Genomic DNA, 11,012 nt, shown 5'->3' on the forward strand with positions numbered 1-11,012 from the left:
TAGTTTAAAGACAACCTCTCTATAATCGAATAACACAAGTACTTGATTTTTACTTCCAAACAACATAAACGACAACAAAGTAGACAAAACAATTCAATACTCATAAAACCAGCATCCCTAACCACATGTTACTATCTTCAAAAGCCAAGCAACAACATCCATTATGCACATACATCATTCAACATACCAAGCATGTATTACCTACATGTTTTTATTCTATAACTTTACGTAAACAAAATCACAAATATATAACATCAAGTCTCCTATTCACATGTTCCAAGCATAACAACATTATAAAATCTCTTCCATCATACAACATGCTTTATCAGAAATCATATTATCATGCAACAATTATTCATCTTTTCCCACTAATTATTCATGCTCTTACTCAAACGTTCAGCTATATAAACTCGTACAACACTACCAACAACATATATATACACATAACTCTATGTATAAGTCAAACCAAACAAATTTTCTTTCCGTATTTCTATATTGCTATATCGTAAAACAACTTCTACACAACTATCATGCTTTCAATCAACAACATACAAAATCACACCGATCCATGCCACACATCACTATATTGGTACACAATTCACAAGATAAACACATAGCGATCCCGACTTCATATCCCATGGTGACCGGTTCAAAAATTGTAGGGCGAGTTCGCGACTTTAGGACGTCTCCCAAGCCTTTGCATTAGCTCCTACAACGTCTACCCCGGGTTCATCTTAATTTGACTCCCTATATTCATTAGGTTCATTAGTTACAGGTTTCAGGATCTTCGCTCTGATACCACTTTGTAACACCCCTATAATCCAAGTGCCTTACCAGGACCACTTAAGGTATGGAAACGTCACTATCTCGGTTACCCGAGGCAATGATAATCATAAGACAATAAAGAAACATACTTTAAAAGTAAATACGGTTTAAGTGATTACATGTCCAAACCAAACTATTACACTGAAATACAAAGTACTAAAAAATGTCTACTAGCCAAAACTATCACAACTATAAGACATCGTCGACACAAATGGAAGACTCTTCTAATGACCACGTGATGACTCATCCCGCCTATCCCATGTGCATCATATCATACCGCTCAATAATGCTCACCACCCCGAATGGATCACCACATTTTTTAAAACATTAAACGGGTCAAGACTAATTACACAATCAAAGCCACACCGAATCAATCATACAAACGGCTCACACACAATCCCAGTCTCCATCTCCAATCACCTCATAACTGACTACACACTAAAGTGTGTAGCCCCGCGCAGTACCCATTGCAACAGATACTCCTCGCCGCTGGGGTGCGGCACTGTTCCCACCTAAGCCCCGCTCATCTCCATCGAGCGATAAACCCATGTTCATTAATGTGCACATCCCTTCGTGATGGGATCCATATAAGGCGAATCAAGGGCGTGAAACCACTCCCGCAAGTGACTCCACTCAGCCAGAGACACACCCCGAAGAACACGGACGGATAAACAAAGAACTACAATACAACATCAACGACCGTCGAATCAAACAACAATATGAAATCACAACCGTCGAATCAATCAACAATATGAAATCACAACCGTCGAATCAATCAACAATCACTAACTACAACACAATCACCAGGGCTACTCGATCGAGTACGGGCTACTCGATCGAGTAACAAGAGGTGCACTCGATCGAGTGAGGGCCACTCGATCGAGTACCCTACGCATTTCTCAAAGATTGTCAATTTTCGTAAAAACGTTCATAACTCACTCATTTCTTGGTCGTTTTGGGCGTGTGACCTATCATTAGAATCGTAAAAGAACAAGCTATCACCTCCAATTGAAATAACATTAGAATAATTTATACATCTCAAGTTATAATAGTTTAAAGACAACCTCTCTATAATCGAATAACACAAGTACTTGATTTTTACTTCCAAACAACATAAACGACAACAAAGTAGACAAAACAATTCAATACTCATAAAACCAGCATCCCTAACCACATGTTACTATCTTCAAAAGCCAAGCAACAACATCCATTATGCACATACATCATTCAACATACCAAGCATGTATTACCTACATGTTTTTATTCTATAACTTTACGTAAACAAAATCACAAATATATAACATCAAGTCTCCTATTCACATGTTCCAAGCATAACAACATTATAAAATCTCTTCCATCATACAACATGCTTTATCATAAATCATATTATCATGCAACAATTATTCATCTTTTCCCACTAATTATTCATGCTCTTACTCAAACGTTCAGCTATATAAACTCGTACAACACTACCAACAACATATATATACACATAACTCTATGTATAAGTCAAACCAAACAAATTTTCTTTCCGTATTTCTATATTGCTATATCGTAAAACAACTTCTACACAACTATCATGCTTTCAATCAACAACATACAAAATCACACCGATCCATGCCACACATCACTATATTGGTACACAATTCACAAGATAAACACATAGCGATCCCGACTCATATCCCATGGTGACCGGTTCAAAAATTGTAGGGCGAGTTCGCGACTTTAGGACGTCTCCCAAGCCTTTGCATTAGCTCCTACAACGTCTACCCCGGGTTCATCTTAATTTGACTCCCTATATTCATTAGGTTCATTAGTTACAGGTTTCAGGATCTTCGCTCGATACCACTTTGTAACACCCCTATAATCCAAGTGCCTTACCAGGACCACTTAAGGTATGGAAACGTCACTATCTCTTGTTACTCCGAGGCAATGATAATCATAAGACAATAAAGAAACATACTTTAAAAGTAAATACGGTTTAAGTGATTACATGTCCAAACCAAACTATTACACTGAAATACAAAGTACTAAAAAATGTCTACTAGCCAAAACTATCACAACTATAAGACATCGTCTGACACAGCGGAAGACTCTTCTAACAGCCACGTGATGACTCATCCCAGCTATCCCATGTGCATCATATCATACCTGCTCAATAACTGCTCACCACCCCCGAATGGATCACCACATTTTTTAAAACATTAAACGGGGTCAGTACTAATTACACAATCAAAGCCACACTGAATCAATCATACAAACAGCTCACACACAATCCCAGTCTCCATCTCCAATCACCTCATAATTGACTACACACTAAAGTGTGTAGCCCTGCCAGAGTACCCATTGCAACAGATACTCCTCGCCGCCAGTGGGGGCTGCAGCCGTTCCCACCTAAGCCCCGCTCATCTCCATCGAGCGATAAACCCATGTTCATTAATGTGCACATCCCTTCTGTGACAGGATCCATATAAGGCGAATCAAGGGCGTGAAACCACTCCCGCAAGTGACTCCACTCAGCCAGAGACACACCCCGAAGAACACAGACAGATAAACAGCAACTACAATACAACATCAACGACCGTCTGAATCAAACAACAATATGAAATCACAACCGTCTGAATCAATCAACAATATGAAATCACAACCGTCTGAATCAATCAACAATCACTAACTACAACACAATCACCAGGGCTACTCGATCGAGTACGGGCTACTCGATCGAGTAACAAGAGGTGCACTCGATCGAGTGAGGGCCACTCGATCGAGTACCCTACGCATTTCTCAGCACTGTCCAATTTTCGTAAAACGTTCATAACTCACTCATTTCTTGGTCGTTTTGGGCGTGTGACCTATCATTAGAATCGTAAAAGAACAAGCTATCACCTCCAATTGAAATAACATTAGAATAATTTATACATCTCAAGTTATAATAGTTTAAAGACAACCTCTCTATAATCGAATAACACAAGTACTTGATTTTTACTTCCAAACAACATAAACGACAACAAAGTAGACAAAACAATTCAATACTCATAAAACCAGCATCCCTAACCACATGTTACTATCTTCAAAAGCCAAGCAACAACATCCATTATGCACATACATCATTCAACATACCAAGCATGTATTACCTACATGTTTTTATTCTATAACTTTACGTAAACAAAATCACAAATATATAACATCAAGTCTCCTATTCACATGTTCCAAGCATAACAACATTATAAAATCTCTTCCATCATACAACATGCTTTATCAGAAATCATATTATCATGCAACAATTATTCATCTTTTCCCACTAATTATTCATGCTCTTACTCAAACGTTGACTATATAAACTCGTACAACACTACCAACAACATATATATACACATAACTCTATGTATAAGTCAAACCAAACAAATTTTCTTTCCGTATTTCTATATTGCTATATCGTAAAACAACTTCTACACAACTATCATGCTTTCAATCAACAACATACAAAATCACACCGATCCATGCCACACATCACTATATTGGTACACAATTCACAAGATAAACACATAGCGATCCCGACTCATATCCCATGGTGACCGGTTCAAAAATTGTAGGGCGAGTTCGCGACTTTAGGACGTCTCCCAAGCCTTTGCATTAGCTCCTACAACGTCTACCCCGGGTTCATCTTAATTTGACTCCCTATATTCATTAGGTTCATTAGTTACAGGTTTCAGGATCTTCGCTCTGATACCACTTTGTAACACCCCTATAATCCAAGTGCCTTACCAGGACCACTTAAGGTATGGAAACGTCACTATCTCGGTTACCCGAGGCAATGATAATCATAAGACAATAAAGAAACATACTTTAAAAGTAAATACGGTTTAAGTGATTACATGTCCAAACCAAACTATTACACTGAAATACAAAGTACTAAAAAATGTCTACTAGCCAAAACTATCACAACTATAAGACATCGTCTGACACAGCGGAAGACTCTTCTAACAGCCACGTGATGACTCATCCCAGCTATCCCATGTGCATCATATCATACCTGCTCAATAACTGCTCACCACCCCCGAATGGATCACCACATTTTTTAAAACATTAAACGGGGTCAGTACTAATTACACAATCAAAGCCACACTGAATCAATCATACAAACAGCTCACACACAATCCCAGTCTCCATCTCCAATCACCTCATAATTGACTACACACTAAAGTGTGTAGCCCTGCCAGAGTACCCATTGCAACAGATACTCCTCGCCGCCAGTGGGGGCTGCAGCCGTTCCCACCTAAGCCCCGCTCATCTCCATCGAGCGATAAACCCATGTTCATTAATGTGCACATCCCTTCTGTGACAGGATCCATATAAGGCGAATCAAGGGCGTGAAACCACTCCCGCAAGTGACTCCACTCAGCCAGAGACACACCCCGAAGAACACAGACAGATAAACAGCAACTACAATACAACATCAACGACCGTCTGAATCAAACAACAATATGAAATCACAACCGTCTGAATCAATCAACAATATGAAATCACAACCGTCTGAATCAATCAACAATCACTAACTACAACACAATCACCACACACATCATGTAACTAATACTGAGTAGGGAAACCCTACTTGGAATGCAACCACCACAGACGGTCTAGCAGCTAATCAAAATCGTTCTTCAATACAATCACCTCCTATCAAACATACAATCATATACTCAACATCTAACAAACACAATACTCCCAAAACCCCCAAATTACCCAATTAGGGTTTCAACTAAAATAATTAAAGCAACATAAAAATTGTACTAGGACCTTACCCACAATACGACGGTCTCAACGGCGTAAAAAACACAACGATCCGATGACTCTAGCCCTTAGGATTTGCCAACAACGCGACGAGAGAGAACTACGTAACTTCTTTTTCTTTTAAAAGGTTTAGAAAGGTGAAAAGTGATTAAAGAAAATGACGGAAGCGTTTTATATTAATCTCGCGTTATTAGCAAAACCCGTCAAAACAAACCCGTAAAACACACTAACTCGATCGAGTAAGTGACTTACTTGATCGAGTGCCTCCTACTCGATCGAGTACCCAACTTACGCGATCGAGTACTCTACAGGCAGACTAATGATTTGCGTCAAAAACTACTTACTCGACAGAGTAAGCCCTACTCGATACAGTACCCAAAGACTCATAAAACCGTAGTATTACAGTCCACTAAGCAACTCCTTTGGAAAAACATATCCATAAGATTTCAACATTTGTTAGATTTCAGCAGGCAATGGTGGCCCTGCTTCCTCTGTCATCCCCTTAGCAAGGAGAATAAGAACAATCTTCCTGTTGTTCAGCTCTTGAACCATTTCTGTCTCACCAATCATCAAGATTCCTTAGAATGCTCAACAAGACTAGGTGGTACAGTATACTTCAAAGCTTCAGAGCTAGTGGTAGAGGTGTCAAGGTAATTTTCCTTTTCCCGAGGTTGAATGAATAAGTGTTTTCTCTGCCCTGATGCACAAAATCCCTGTCAAATTCGCATGGCCTTCCTGGCAACAGATGACAGACATCCATTGGCAAAACATCACACAAGACCTCATCTGAATAATCCTTCCCTATGGAGAAAGGAACCAAGCACTGCTTATCAACCTTGACTCCAGCTCCCTTGTTCCACCACCTCAGTTTGTATAGTTGAGGATGGTCCTCTATGGGCAAGTTCAGTTTTTCAACCACAATCCTGGAGGCAACATTGGTACAGCTACCCCCATCAATTATAAGATTACAACCCTTTATTTGATGTTACACTTGGTCCTGAAAATATGGTGCCTTTGATCTAACTCAAGTGGTTGTGGTTGTGGTTGTGTTTGCATAACTCTCCAGGTAACCAGATTTAAGCCCGAGTCAGGCATCACCACCATCTCAGTTTCCTCAACCTCTTCAACTACTTCAGTATCAGGCTCCTCTTCATTATCACAGACTAGGACCTCATCCTCTCCCCAGTGTACCACTTCTAAGGTACTCAAAGCCCTCTTAGAAGGAAAATTGTGTCAAAATTTGGTTTGCACTATAAAGTTGGGAGTTGGTAGTTTTGGAGAAGGAAAATGATGAAAAAAAAGAAGTTGAAAAAGAAAAAAAAAAGAAAAGGAAAAAAACCGAGAAAAAAAATGAAAATTGAAAGAATTTGATGAAACGGTTTTTGCTCCTATATTCTTATTCTATATCTTATGAGGAGTTGATATTATTCGGTTTGGTGAGTTTGTATGCCAAATTAAGGGCATTGTGCTTAATTTTGATGGATTAAGAAGCGGATGTGTTTCATTTGGTTCTGTTTAGGTCGCTAGCTTGGCTGTTAACCTCACATTCCCATAAATGTTTTGCCTTTCTTACCCATTGCCTCACTTTTCCATACTTTTGTAAGCCCTCGACTGTGACGGGACCTTGTTTGGTTGGAATGTATGTGCACGGTAACTAGAATTGTCTTTCATACTATATTGGATGCATGTTTATGTCGGTCGTAGTTTAGGTGAGCGACTATATTTCTTCCTCTCTTACAATTAATTGCTTACCCTTTGCTTCATGAGAGAAGAGTGACCCGTGAGAGTCCATTATCAAAGGTCTTACAAGGTCGACAGTTCAACTTTATTATAAACATCTCATAACTCGTTTGCATTTGACAGTTTTTGCTATAAGTATTAGTTTGCTTTCATTAAAATGGTTTAAGTGGACGATTTATAGCTTGCTCTGAGTTTTTATTCCGTTCCATTAGGTTGTTAGTTGCATATAGTTTGCTTGGGGAGAAGCAAAGGTTTGGTTTAGGGAGGTTTGATGCGTGATTTTTATTTAGTCTTTTTAAGCCTTATTTGCACGCATTTCTGTGTAATTTACGTAGTGTTAAACTACAAATGTTCCTTGAATAGTCTACTTTGGTTTGCTTTGCTTTATTTGCAGGAATGTCTCAAAGAAAGTGGAATCGAGCCTTTTTACTATCCCTTAGCTTGCATTCAGGAGATGGAAGAATTGGAGTGAGAATACTATCGCCTCGGGAAGCATGAAGTCGTCTCGGAAGCACTCAAATGTCCAAGTATGCTGATTCCAGCTGTAGTAAATTCGATCGAGTACTTTTGCTGACTAGGTCACTCGATCGAAACTTTGTGGTGTTGAGAAGACCTCGATCGAATACTTCATGTGATCGATCGAGAGGTGCAAATATGGTGTTCCTCGATCGACTAGTGAGGTACTCCATCGAGAGGTTTTTGGCTGAAGATTACTCGATCGAGTTGTTTCAATGTACTCGATCGAGTACTTTGTTATCTGACGTGATATTTTCCTGCGAGAACTTGTTTATTTAATATCTTAGGTTTAATAAAATATCACTCCTATAAATAGGAGAGACGTAATTAGGTTTAGGCATCTCATAATTTCTCATTAATCATTCAGAATACATTTAGTTTGAGTACTGAGTTCTCTTGTCGACGTTGCTTTCATTTCCGGATCTCACTTTGTGTAATCTCTTACTCTTTCCTATTCAATTTATATTAATTCCTCTTGCAGTTTCTAGTTTAATTCTTCATCTTAATTTCTGTCTTAATTGGTTAAATTAGTTTATGTTAGTTTTGTTATTTCATAATTATACCATGTCAATTCTTATTGTTACAATCCTTGCTATTAATTTCGTTAGTATGAATATGCGTAGCTAAATTCTCTATTGCTAGGATTAGGGGAGCCAGGGTAGTAAAACAATGATGCTTTAATTAGATTAGGAGGTTTACATGTGAGAATTGATTCATAGCAATATAATTATAATTGTTTAGTTGAGTGCACGCTTCTAAATTAATTAACCCGGTTAAATTCGGACCTACATCGGAAGATTGGAATGAATAGACCTGTTATGAACAATAGACTACTCTAATGAGGGCGGAAGCTAAGTTAGTAGTATTTTAGAGCGGATAGCGGACCGGAAGGACCTTTCCTTCACCCTTCTCATATCAGACCGACTGACCTTACCTTTAGCATAATTGTGTGATATCATGGTGAACCGACATCCTAGCATCTTTGTCTCTTTTTGATTACATCCTTTCATCCTTATTAGTTTTTATCGTTGTCTCTCTCATTTCTTTTTTATTTCGGTTTATTAGTTTAGAAATCAAAACAAAACCCCCCAATTTGTGACCGTGACAGACTAGATAACAAGTAGATACAATAGCCTCCCTGTGGAGTACGTTACCCGACTTGCCTCTGCTATATTAGTTAGAGCCGGTTGGTTTTATTTTTGATAGGGTTGCGATAGCCGTGTCAAATTTTGGCGTCGTTGCCGGGGAGGCGACGCTTTTTATTTGCTTTATTTTAGTTTGTCTTTAGCCTCAAGGAATTTATTCCTTGAGGCAGTTCTTATCTTTTTCCTTTAGTGTTGTTTTGATAGGTCCTATAGGTCCTACCTAGACAGGATTCTAGGAGAAAGTTCATCAAAGGGAAGGCTTGAGTACCTTTGATTTTTCTGCCAAGATGTCTGACATCCCCATGCTAGCACAGTTGGTGTAACACCCCTAATTTCCATAATATATATATTTTATTTTATTTTCCCATATTTCATATTTTATTTTCTGGGAAAATATCTGTCTCTTGTCTTTTTAGCTCGTTGGGTTCGAAAACGGTGAAGACCCATTCTTTTCTTGGGTTTCACGTGTGGTTTGGAGCATATGAGTGGATTTTGGGCCTAAGCTTGGAATAAATCCATGAGTTCTTCTATAAATAAGAAGGGAAACCAAACCCTTACTTTTCTTTTCTCATAATTCTCAAAACTCTAAACCTAGTTTCTCTCCTCTCTTCTCTCCCCTTGTGCCGTGTGCCTCCACCCTTTCTAGGGTGTCGTGCCGCACCTTCTTCCTCCTCCCTTCATCATATTTCGTCCTTAGATCGATCCTACTCCTTGGATCTATCTATCTTCTTCGTAAGTTTTTATGTTTTTCGCGTAGTTTTTATAGTTTTATAGTTTATACGTATATATTAGTATATTTATTAGACTCGTTATGTTTGGCACGTGGATGATTCAATAAAGGCGTAGAGACCGCACCTGGAGAAGACATTTATATCGTTGAAGACGATCTTTAGGATTATTTGCTTAATAAGGTAACTAGGTGTTTCTCTTTTAATTGTGTTTATGCCAATTGATGTAATTAATATGATTTAATGGTTTTTTTGCATGATTGGTACATGTGTGATTATTTGTTATCATGACTAAATATGTTTCGCATGTTGGTATATGTTTTTATGCATTAATTATATATCATATGTTGCTTATGCGTTAATTATGAGTGTCATGAGCGTAATTAGCGTTTGCGAATGAAGCCTAGTGGCGGCATGATAGGCGGCCAAGAGTTCTCTCCGGAGTTATGCTAAAGCTAGTATAACCTTATTGATGATTCAAGTGTTATAGCTGAAGTTAGTACAACTTTGGGTTATTACTCAAAGTTATGGCTGTTTGAGGTATAACCTTGGAAATATGATTCAAGGTTATAGCTGAATCTACTATAACATTGAAGTGCGAGTCAAGGTTATAGCTGTAACTAATGTAACCCTAGGATTATGGCTCAAGGTTATGGTTGACGCTAGTATAACTTTGAGTTTCGTGTCCAGGTTATGGTTAAGGTTACTATAACTTCAAAGGTATTTATTGAATTTATAGTCGAGGTTAGTATAACCTCACGTCTAAAGTTCATGTTATGGTTAAGGGTACTATAACATTGATCATTAGTATTTGTTTCTTATGTCTGTGATTACAATATTCTATGGTGGAGTTGTGATGTTGTTTATACATTGTTAGTATTGTCAGTTATACTGTGTACTTGTTATTTGGTTGGTTGTATAGATGACGATAGTATCAGTTATATACTATCAAAATGAACAAACGCTACTCTTAGGGGATTCTTATGGTCTATGGTCGGGGGGGTAGCAGAGGCAGTTCGTTATATGCGCTGTTCCCCGAGTGTCGTTCGGTGTAGCAGAGGCAGTTCGTTATACCCTCTCTGTTTCACCGAGAGGTTTGGCCAGGTCTTAGGTATGTAGGCGGTGGTTATACGCTACACATAGTGTGGATGTAGTTCGTTATACGGTCTACAGTGGATGCAGTTCGTAATACGGTTCATACCGATTATGGAGGCAGTTCGTTATACGCTCCATATCTAGAGTCAGTTCGTTATACGCTTGTAGATAC

The sequence above is a fragment of the Silene latifolia genome, chromosome X (assembly GCF_048544455.1).
Source record: "Silene latifolia isolate original U9 population chromosome X, ASM4854445v1, whole genome shotgun sequence".
NCBI lineage: Eukaryota > Viridiplantae > Streptophyta > Magnoliopsida > Caryophyllales > Caryophyllaceae > Silene > Silene latifolia.